The sequence below is a fragment of the Musca autumnalis genome, unplaced genomic scaffold, assembly GCF_047663935.1.
Source record: "Musca autumnalis isolate F117 unplaced genomic scaffold, ASM4766393v1 scaffold_4, whole genome shotgun sequence".
NCBI classification, from domain to species: Eukaryota; Metazoa; Arthropoda; class Insecta; order Diptera; family Muscidae; genus Musca; species Musca autumnalis.
Window position 1 is genome coordinate 156,728,897 of NW_027411977.1, and position 12,720 is coordinate 156,741,616.

Sequence of the window (12,720 nt, forward strand, 5' to 3'; positions counted from 1 at the left end):
TTCCTATACAAAAATAAATCCTCGTATTGAGTGGATTTGCTTTAAATCCGGCATAATATGCCATTTAGATATGACACCATTAGCCGGATTTAGCGCATTATCAGGTTTTATTTGCTAAATCCAGCCAAAATCTACCAGATTTCCCATACAAAAATAAATCCTCCTATTGAGTGGATTTGTATTAAATCTGGCATAAATCCTCGTATACAACTCTGTTTTTTGCAACATGTTGCTAGAAAATACAAAAAGTTGCAAACTGGCACAAGAAACAAGGTAGATGCATCGGTGAATTGCTACAAAAAAATAATTTAAAATGTAAAAATTTGTAAACAAGGCGGAGAAATTAAATTTGTTTTGATGTACAAAGTCGATTTTAATCAACCAAGACTAATATTTACGATGTCTAAACGATAAAATAATTCGTTTATTTATTTTATATGGACAAACTGCGATAAAATAATTCTTTATTTGCTATTCAGTTAGCATTAGTAGCATAATGTGCTAACATTTTCAGTATTAAACAATACATTTGTAATATGACGAATGTTTTTTGAGACGAATTCAAATTACAAAAAAATCTTTTAACGTTTCACATTCGTTCAGATGGGCTGATGCATCTACCTTGGTAATTGTGCTATGAACAAAAATCAGCTGACTGCCATTTAAATCCTCCAAAATGTATATCTAAATGCAATGAGATTTGTACTGGATTTATTAAATCCAGTCGAGGATTTATGGCTAGTCTAAATGAGCTATAAATCCTCGTATACAACTCTGTTTTCCGCAACATGTTGCTAGAAAATACAAAAAGTTGCAAGCTGGCACAAGGTAGACGTATAGGTGAACTGCTATAACAAAAAAAAAAATTAAAATGTAAAAATTTTTAAACAAGGCGAAAAAAATTAAATTTGCTTTTATATAAAAAGTTGATTTTAATCAAACAAGACTAATATTTACGATGTCTACACGATAAAATAATTCTTTATTTGCTCATTAATTAGCATTAGATGCATAATGTGCTATCGTTTTCAATTTTAAACTATAAATTCGTTGTTTTCCGTATGTTTTTTGAGACGAATTCAATTAACAACAACTTCTTTTGACGTTTCAAATCTGAACGAATTTTTGGGCTGATGCATCTACTTTGGTAATTGTGCTATGAACAAAAATCAGCTGACTGCCATTTAAATCCTCCAAAACATGGTCCAATAAGAAAGGTAGATGCATCGGCGAATTGCTTTTTGTAATGTAAACTGTCAAAATTTTCGCCAAATTGTCTCTTGTTGTCTCTTTTTATCGCTTGTGTTTGTCTATAAAGTGTAGACATGCTATCTCTTACTTACCGAATCATATGGTTTTTTGTTTTGATTTTTCATAGCGAATTCATAGTTTTTTGACGTTTTAGATTCGATCAGCTGGGCTGAGGCATCTACCTTTCTAATTTTACCATGCTCCAAAATGTATATCTAATAGTACGGTTACACTAGAGTTTTTTGGCGGGTTAACCCACTTCGAGAGGATTTATTTGACGTTTGCGCTATGGAATTGACATTTTAAATCCAAACTCACTGGGTTAATCCGGTTAAGTGTAACCGGGGTATAAATGCAATGAGATCTTTACTGGATTTATTAAATCCAGTTGAGGATTTATTGCAAGTCTAAATGAGCTATTAAATTACTTTGTTACGAGGCTTTTGTTCATTGTGTTCTCGTACTTTTTTAATGGCTTAATGCCAAGTTTACACTTGCGCTCTAAAATCCACTGGATTTCACGAAATCCTGAAATACATCCCGGTGTTTACACTTATTTTTTGTTGATTTCAAACATATCACAATGATCAAGGTAGATTCATATGCGCAGATGATCGAACATGAATTTTCAAAACAAGTTGTTGTAAATTGAGTTAGTCATCAAAAATATACGACAATTTAGAACTTTACAACTTTATTTCGAAAATTATCGTAAAGTTATCTATATATCGTATTAATTGTGTATAGTAATAACAAATGAAAAAATAAAAAATGATTTTATCGTTGAGACATCATAATAATAAATTTTGATAGATAAAAGTTGTGTTCAGAACTTGCAGCAGTTTTCCCGTTTACCTGTGTGACGTAGGCGTCCAGACAACTGCAAAAACAGTTGTAAAATTATGAATGAATATCATAGAATCCTTTTCGTTTTCCGTGCACATATTTTGTTTTTGTACATATTTTTTTGTTTTCAGCACATTTGAATTATCATCTCACTTCTTTTTCACAAAAATGTCAAAAATTTGTTAACCCGACTGTCTGTGAAAAAGTGATGGACGGCTGGAAGACAGCCGAGAAATGTATGTATGTGTTAGTAAATCAGAGTTGTATTCGAAGACAAACTGTCTGGTGTAAACGCCTAGTTATCTATCAAAATTTATTAATATGATGTCTCGACGATAAAATCATCTTTTACTTTTCCATTTGTTAGTACTATACACAATTAATACGATATATAGATAAATTTACAATAATTTTCGAAATAAAGTTGTAAAGTTCTATATTGTCGTATATTTTTGATGACTAATTGAATTTACAACGACTTTTTTTAAACATTCATGTTCGATCAGCTGCCCATATGCATCTACCTTGATTATTGTAATATGTTTGAAATCACAAAAAAAAAGTGTAAACACCGGGGTGTATTTCAGGATTTCGTAAAATCCAGTGGATTTTGGAGCGCAAGTGTAAACTTGCCATAAGTTTACATTTACGAAATCCTCTCGATTTCAACTGTCAATTCTATTGCTTAAACGTCAAATGAAATCCAATGGATTTCAGTTAGTTTTCATTTGACGTAAACGCAAAGGAATTGACAGTTGAAATCGAGTGGATTTCGTAAATGTAAACCAAGCTTAAGATCGAGTTCCATACTAGAGTAGAGCTGGCAAACTATCGATATTCCCAACATTAGATGTTTTCGATATAATGTTTTAAAATATCGATTGCTATCGATACTATCGTTAAGTTGTCATTGCCATTAATTTGGAGATGAAAATGGCGAAAATGTCAATGATTTTCTTGAAATTATGCAAAAGTAGTTCACAGAAATGTAAAGGAGAATAAACAACTGCTTTCATTTTATAAAAACTAGCGGACCCGACGAACTTCGTCTCGCTATTAAGGAATACAATTTCATACAAAATTTTCGATTTTTCCAATTTTCCGACTTTTCCAGAGAGATTTTCCAAAATTTTCTTCCGTAAAGACCTTCTCCTCGAAAATACGAATAACTGACAAAAAATTTTACAGAAATCGGCCTAGCCGTTCTCATTTTATGAATTACTATACATTTTTTACACCATTTTTATATATATAGATTTAAAAAAATACATTTTATTTTACCGAAAAATGTGTACGTGTGACTACGGACTTACTTTCTTAAACACATAACCGAAAAGCAGCGAAATGTCTATTTATTTCAATGGATTTCAGGTTAGGGGTTTTTTTTCCGATAATATCGATAGGCAAAACTATCTATCGATATTGAATTTTTAAATAATAATCGATATTATCGATAGTGCCATCGATTTTTTGCCAGCTCTATACTAGAGTAATTTTATGCCATGTTCATACCAGCTTTTGAATAACGTCGTTCGTTCTCATAATTACGTACACGAATTAACCCGTTCATACGACATGGTACACAATTCATAGCAACATGGTTCATATTTTCATAGTTTTTGTTTACTGATTTTAAAGAAAGATTCAGCCAAAAGACGAGTAAAGCTAATTGATATAAACTGAAAAAATATTTGTCCTTCTTTCAGATATCTATTTAATATTAAATTATATTAGTTTCATTCATGTTTTCTATTTTTTCTAACAATTTTGGTGTTTTCAGTATATTTTCAAATTTTTCTATTTTAAAAATTAACGAGAGAGAGACCTGCCAAAATAACTTTTTGGTATACAGACTTTCCGGCAGGCATTTGATTTTTGTTTCTAAATTTGTACTCGAATTTGAAACGATAGACAAGAAATGTAACTGCAATAAAAGATAAGACAAAATTTGCTATGATTTGAATGTATACTAGTCGTTAAACCGTTTACTTTTCATTCACATTTTTCAGTTTTTCTAAAAAGGTTTGGATTTTTAATACATTTTTAATTTTTTATTTTTCCTGTCATAATTAATTTATTTCGATAAATTCTCTCATTTGTTAGAGATGGGACATATTTTATCGTCGTTCAGAGAGTAATTTAAATTGAACAATGTACACAAATCGTTGTTCGTTCTCAATATTTTGTATGGGAAATGAAGTAATTACATCGTAATTTGGGGTCGAACAACGAATAGAGAGCGAAACACCGTCAGTCTGAACAAGGCATTATTAAATTGCTGTAGTGTGTAGGGCAAATACTTGCTCTTATTTTTCTTTTCTTCAACATTTCAGGAATCATGATCGTGCGCGCCACCTTTTTGTGATGTTTCCCTTTCATAGCTAGTTAGATCATTATGGGTTGGTTCCGAATCGTCAGTTGCCTTGTATTCGTGCTTGAAACTAGATATATTAATACATAGATATAATAGAAACAAGCACGCTGCCTACCGCCCCCCATCGGAAGGCCTTTCGACGTTGGCACGTAAATGTGAGTACTTAATAGGCCTGTTCGACAACTTCGCAAGTAAAAAGTATTTGCAAGTTCTTGCAACTACTTCTCATATTTCTTTTACTGAACAAGTTTGTTATCGAACAGCATTTTGTAAAAGTTTGTACAAATTATCTAATGTTTCTCTTATTTTTATCTGTAGGTGTGTTCTTTTACTCAATAATTTGTACAAATTTGTACAAGTCCAGTAATACTTGGTTTACATTTACGAAATCCACTCGATTTCATCTGTCAATTCCTTTGCGTATACGTCAAATGAAAACTCATCTGAAATCGATTGGATTTCATTTGACGTTTGAGCAATTGAATTGACATTTGAAATCGAGTGGATTTCGTAAATGTAAACATAGTATAACTTGTTAACCACTAAAGTCTTTTGCATTGTACTGAAGAGTAAACGGTCAAAAGTATCCACTGCAATTTCTTTCATCAAAACTGCGATTGCTAAGAGTTAATTAATGATAGCGATTTCATTCTTTTTTACATTAGGTTCTTAACTTAAATATAATAAAACAAAATTAACGAAATTGGGTAAATTTAGATAAAAAATAAAAATTTTTGAACAACATCGATTTCTACCTCACATTGAAAAGTATCCACTCTAAAAGTGGAGCACTCTTCTTGTTGGCACGTAAATGTGAGAACTTAATAGGCCTGTTCGACAACTTCGCAAGTAAAAAGTATTTGCAAGTTCTTGCAACTACTTCTCATATCTCTTTTACTGAACAAGTTTGTTATCGAACAGCATTTTGTAAAAGTTTGTACAAATTATCTAATGTTTCTTTTATTTTTATCTGTATGTGTGTTCGTTTACTCAATAATTTGTACAAATTTGTACAAGTCCAGTAACTTCTTGTAAGCCACTAAAGTCTTTTGCATTGTACTGAAGAGTAAACGAACAATATCCAGTAAAAATTTGTACAAATTATTGCTTAAGTCATATCTCGTAATTAACTAAAGACCAAGTTCGACCTACAGTGAATCACAGTCAAAAGTATCCACTTCAATTTCTTTCATCAAAACTGCGATTGCTAAGAGTTAATTAATGTTTGCGATTTCATTCTTTTTTATATTTTTACATTAGGGTCTTAACTTAAATATATTAAAATTAAATAAATGAAATTGGGTATATTTAGGTAAAAAATAAAAATTGTTAAACAACATCGATTTCTACCTCACAGTGAAAAGTATCTGATGAGGTTGACTCCTTGCCTCATCACTAAGTGCAGCCAGAAAATCTAAGGAAAACCGAAATAAAATGAAAACATGCGCGAGCGATGTTGTTCGTTGCGTGGATCAAGGGAGACTCATTCTTGTATTACAAAATATTTAACTCTAGACCTTAAAATAGAAAGTGCAAATAAATCGACGCACATTAGAAATGCACGCTGAACCGAGAAATGCATTATGCACACAGCTTCGTGGGTAATAAAACTACACAATTTACTGCTGCCAGTCTTATCTTTAAATAGATGTATACCCTAATCACAAAATGACCTCATGCGTCGCTGAATAGAAAACTACCAAGACAGATAAAACAATTGTACAAAATTGTCCAGTATCCACTCTAAAAGTTTTATGAAACAAAAAGGATTTCTTAGGGTTTTAGCATTTGGTATGACATCCTTTGTTATCCTTTATAGCTCTTAGCCTTTTTGGCAAAGATTTAAATTTTTCCCCATTCTCCTTGCAAGGAATTTTTCAGGGTTCCTATACTTTAGATGTTATGACTTCTTATATTTGTCTCCATAAATTGCCCATAGGATTTAAATCCGCGGATCGGGGAGGTGTTTGAATAATTTTTGGACTGTTATATGGCATCCATTCTCGAAAAATGTGTGATTTGTGCTTGATAAAATTGGAATGTATTGTATTGCTGTACTCGATCTAAGAACCCCTGTAAAATGGGAAAGTTCTTCGCACGGAATCCAGTAACATTTACCATGATTCCGCATACAAAAATGAAATCATCTCATTTCGTGATTTCGTTTTGTCTTTTTATTTTTTTAGTAAGATTTACTCAGAAACTTGCTTTTACAGAATTCAAACAAACATTGACCAACTGACCATCAGCAGTTATTGAAAAACAGCTGATCAAACTTGCTAAATGTTGCTGGGAAAAATTCTTCTAGCAGCCTTTAGAAAGTTCTCAGCAAACAAATGTCAAAATTGTCGCTCTCATTTACTGAACTTTTGTGCAAAAACACAGCATTTCGTAATAATTAGTACAAATTATCACGTAAAAAGAAACATGTTAGTTTTTCATTGTGTTCCCATATTTTTAATGGTTATGTTAGCAAAAAGCTAATTATCAAAAACTGCTTTCCTATATAAATTTATTCAAAAAGTATGGGAAAGAAAAAATGACAGAAATCAATTAGATGCCATCAAACATAGTTTCTACTCGGGCAAATTTGTATAGCAGATTATAGGGAAAGAGAGTGCTATTCACCGCATTTTTTTTTTTTTTGAAGAGAAGTACGGGAATGCATTTCTAGCACAAAACGGAAAAAAGTGCATGTAGTGCTATTGTTTAGTTCGCACTACGGCAAGGAAAATAGTGAACAATTACATGAAATCAGCCGAAACGGAATACTATTACAATCGATTCCGTTCTGCCATTGATTCTAGAAGTAAGTGGAAAATTAGTAGTGAAATAGGTGCTGGAAAAAGTAAGAATTCAGGTCCATATAATGGTGATCCAGATGAGCTGAATAAAAAGTTCATTGACATTTCTTCTGTTAACGCAGATCCTTCATTCTATGGCAGTGACGTTGAACATACATATGGTAGTGTTGGTGACGGTAATTTCGAGTTCTGATGCATAACTCATGATGAAGTAGTTACTTGTTTTGAACAAGTTACATCTAATGTCATAGGTCCAGATGGAGTGAATCCGAAGTTTGTTCGTATAATCCTACCTCATCTTATTCCATATTTCACTTACTTTTTCAATGCCATCATTACTTCCAGTACCTACCCCGTGTTCTGGAAACATGCTAAGATCATTCCAGTCCCTAAGTCGAATACTGAGTTTCGTCCTATAGCCATATTGTGTTGCAAAAGTGTTTGAAAAAGCCATGCATAAGCAAATGTCGAAATATTTACAAAGGGAATCATTGTTATGTGATGTACAGTTTAGAGCTGGTCATAGCTGCACCTCCGCACTAATTGAGGTCGCAGGGTCAATAAGGAGTGATATTCATGAAAACCAGGTCTGCTTTCTTGTCCTCCTTGACCACTATACCATGGCTTATAAGCTTAGGATGCTTTTTAATTTCTCTACTACGTCTACAAACCTTATAATGTCGTACTTACATAACAGGTCACAATCAGTTTATTTAGGTAACGTTAAATCCAGGTCAATGCCGGTTAACAAAGGTTACCCCAAGGTTCGATTATAGGCCCACTACTCTTTTCATTGTACGCAAATGATCTTCCATGAAACCTATCCTATAGCCGAATTCACATGTATGCAGACGACGTGAAAATTTACCTAAGCAGTCCATTAAATGATATTGACCAATGCGTTCTTAAGCTGGGCACACATTGTCAGTTTTGAATGACAGTTTTGTTGTTGCTTGCTAGTGCGGCCGTTCATTTTTGGACGGTTGGATAGTTATCGATAATTGCAAGAAATCAAAATTCAAAACTGACATAATACATCATACATAAAAATAAAAAACTAAACCTGCAAAAGGGTGTTTGTCAGTTCTCCCACCGGGCGCGTCCCCACCGGCGAATAGGGGGAGGTGGACGATCGTATCACTCTACCCCAAACTAGGAAATCACTAGTGACTGTACTGTCTGAGGTAGAGTGGTACGATCACCTACCTCTGGAAACTTCGAGTTTCCCGCGGACAAAAAACTGACTACGGGGGTGTTCCCCTAAAACAAAAAACAAATATGGATGTTGGAAATGAGACAAAAGTTAGGGTGGAGGGCCTAAATAACCCAGTACCGGTGGGGACCAGTGATCTGCCTGCGAGTCACACCTCGTCGTCATCAAGCGATCGTGAGCAAACATCTCCCACAGATGTGGGTGCCTTGGCATCTGTGATCGATAACAAAAAACAACGGGATGCTCCAAAAGAGACCAATGATACTCCCTCCACTTCCTCGGAAGCGGCGAAGAGGATAAGGTCTCCCGAGGAACAGAACACCGCTAAGCCGAATAAGAAGAAAAAGAGCTCCCCACACTCGAATGCCCCGAGCAAACCAATTCAAAACCCACACGAAGGAGACTGCTTAAAGAACCCTTCGAATGAGGTCGAAGAAGTGAGCTCAGACATGAAGGATGTGGGTGCGACTGCAGAATCTTCTGGAAGACCCGGTGACTCAATTAAGAAGTCCAAGACCTTCCAGAAGAGGAAGATGGTCGCAGAAAACGGAGCGGAGCCGCCAACTTCTTACTCCAAGGTAGCCAGGAAGTACTACAGGGACGAACAGTACTATGCAGTGATCGACGCCAGTAGAGGGTCCAGCAGATTGCCAAAAGAACACCAGGAGGCCATCGAAAAAACGATCGGCGACAAAATATTGGATCACATCCTGAGAAGTGTCCCAATAAACATAATTAGCAGCGAGCTCAAGGGGGACTTCCTGTGGTTCTACTTGGGCCCAAAAGCAAAACCGACCGCTTTCGAGGAAGTTATAAGTGGAGTAACCACCCCTTGGGAAGGCGGTAAATTGAAGCTGGTGAGGAAGGAGAACGTACCTCACCTGATTTAAGCGGCAGTCTTTGTAAAAGGTTATGGCTGCAAGTTGGAGACAGAGCGCATGCTCGAAGTCTTTGAAAAACAAAATGAGACTTTGGAAGTGAAGAGGTTCGAAGTCTTCCACAGGGAGGAGAAAGAAGATGGCACTCTCCTTGTGGTGGGAATTGACGACCTCTCACTAGCCAGTCTCTCAAAGACGAAGGGCAGGGCGTTCTATATCTGCAACCAGTCACCTTCAAGACTGGGAGGGCAAGAGTCGGAGAGGAGGAAGATGCCCAACCACCTAGACGGGAGAAAAACCTACCGAGCGAAGACACAGAGGGAGACGAACCCATCAGCGCCTCCCAAGAAAACCGTCTACTGGACGACCAATGATTGAGGTCATCCAGATCAACCTCCATCGGAGCGAAACGGCAACTCATGCGCTGATGGATAAAATAAACAAAGGTAATATACATATAGGTCTAATCCAGGAACCTTGGACAGTGAAGAACAAGGTCTCTGGATTGAACCATATAAATTATCAAATTTTCTACGCTAGTACAGGTACACGCCCGAGGACCTGTTTTATAGACCATAAAAATTTATGCTTTCTTTTCTCTCCAGAGTTGTCATCGTCGGACGCCACGGTATTGAAGCAAGGGAATGGTAATATATACCTACCGTTCGACTCCCCGACATTACCACCTACGTCGGAATTGCAGCAGCTAGTGAGGAAAATCTAGCAAACATGTAACGAAGTACTAGTAGGTAGCGATGCTAACTCACACCACATTTCGTGGGGTAGTACTAACACTAACAAAAGGGGTCAAGCCCTTCTAGATTATTTGAATACTAACGACCTAATAACTCTTAACGTAGGTGTTAATCTAACTAGGATCTAGTGTTAGTCCATTCAAGCACATAAACTTGAATTGGCACTTAGGATCCACTTTTGATTGTTCCTTACAAGCACATAAATTTGAAGGAAACCGTCAACTAATAATTAAGAACAATTGGTTGTAGTACTAAAAGACGACGACTGATTTTCTTTATTGATTTCGTTCTTTTATAACAATATTTTCTTAGCATAAATGATGACATGCATAAATTATAACTAGCTCAAATATTATGCATACAAGAAAGTAAAGAAATGAAATTTATAAACTTTGCAAAAAGTCTGTGAACTTAAATAAAATATAGAATTATTGACTGTTTCTTTGGTTAATGGCTTACATAAAAATGCTGCATTAGCAATTTTGACAATTAAAATACAAATTGAAAATATGTGACAACTAAAGTACAAATGGTAGATATGTGCATAGCTATGTGTGTAAATATGTATGTTTTAACATTCTCCGCCGCGTTGACAGTGTTCAAGTAGTGAGTGTAGTTGAAGCGGGTGTATGAGTGTAGTTGAATCAGCTGGTACATTTATTGTTGATTGGTGAGTTCTTACGGCTGGAGTAGGTGTAAATTGAACCGTTTTGTTTAACCTTAAATGGATTCTCCAACTCAGCTTTGCCAGTTGCGGAATTCGAATTAATAGATGAATTGGAGTCTTGTGAAACAACACAACACGAAGTATAAAGAAGCATAGAGGACAATAAACAAATCAAAAAGTTATCGTCATTAACATCGTTTTACTTGTGGGCGATAAGACAATGTTCGAGTTAGCACGCTTCCTAAAACCACAACTGCGATTACGAGTTAAATCCACTTGGCTGCTGTACACTTGTTGGGTTTGCCTTTTCAAAGATAAAAATTCATTAGCATTACCACTATCGAACTTTGTATTTGTAATGGACGATCGTTTGTAAGCTATATTGTCGTGCTATACGTAATCTTCATTCTTTTTGTCGGAATGGTATCTCTATCATCTCCATCTTCTAAGGATTGTTCCGTTGTCGAAATTGCCTCGTCTTGTGCTGTATTCTTGTCTGTTGACACTTCATCTTGACTTTCTGGAAATAGGGGAGCCAGTCTGTGAATTGCCCGCTTGAATATTCCAGCCGGCGTTTTTACTTCAGCAACTCTTACAGCTCCGTCCTCACCGGTAAACACATTAAGGAGGTAAAATGAAATTAAGGAGTTAAATTCATAGGAGGTAAATTGTCTTCTTTGATAATGACCATATCTCCTTTGTTAAGATTGCTCATCCTTTTTCTCCATTTATTCCACTGTTGAAGCTCTTGTAAGTACTCTTCTGACCACCTTTTCCAGAATTGCTGCTTGATATGAGAGATTAATTTCCAGTGTGATGTACTGGACGTCTTCAGCGTATCTGCTCTGCTGTCTACTTGTGAGGTTAGAGCTTCTCCTATTAGAAAATGTCCCGGTGTTAATGCTTCGAGATTATCTGGGTCGTTTGATAATGGCCTGAGAGGACGAGAATTTAAAATAGCTTCGATTTCTATGATAATTGTCTCTAATTCTTCAAATGTTAGTGTTTCTGTTGAAACACTGCGTACCAAGAGACGTTTTGCAGACTTTACTGCAGCTTCCAACAAACCACCGAAATGAGGAGCTCGTGGTGGGATAAAATGAAATTGTATGCCCTTAGCACTAGAAGCTGATATTATTTCTTCTTTCGCTTTGGTAGCATATATGCTTTCAGACAATTCCGCTAAACTATTTTTGGCTCCGACAAAGTTTGTAGCATTGTCACAATATATATTCTGGCAGTGGCCGCGACGAGCAATAAACCGCTTTAGAGCACCAATGAATGCTTCAGTGGATAAGTCGGATACTAGTTCTAAATGAACTGCTTTTGTTGCAAAGCAGCAAAACACAGCTACATAGGCCTTGGTTGGTCGTTTGCCCCTCACCTTGTAATGTACCCAAAATGGTCCACAATTGTCTACTCCAGAGTTTATGAACGGTCGAGCAGGAACTATCCTTGTTGCTGACAGATTACCCATTATTTGCTGATATAGTTGTGGCCGCGCTCTAGTACATCGTACGCATTTTTGAACAGTTGATCTTGCTATTATTTCGCCTTTGATTGGCCAAAATCGATGCCTTATGGTGTTTAATAATGCTTGAGGTGCACAGTGTTTGTTCTCTTCATGGGTCATCTTGAATAGCAATTTCACCAAAGGATCGTTATATCGCAATATCATCGGATGTTTTGCATCTGGTTGTAGCATTGAATGTTCCAATCTTCCTCCGACGCGAAGGATACCTTCATCATCCAAAAACGGTGATAGACTGCATAAAGAACTATGTTTGCTTGGCTGCTTTTCAGCTTTCAATTCTTCAATTCTGACTCCATGTTATTGGATATATCATTTTGAGAAGAGAGTTTGGCCGGCCAGTGTTCCTCTTTTCCGTGAAGAAAAACTGGTCCATGGAACCATAATCGACATTTAGACAA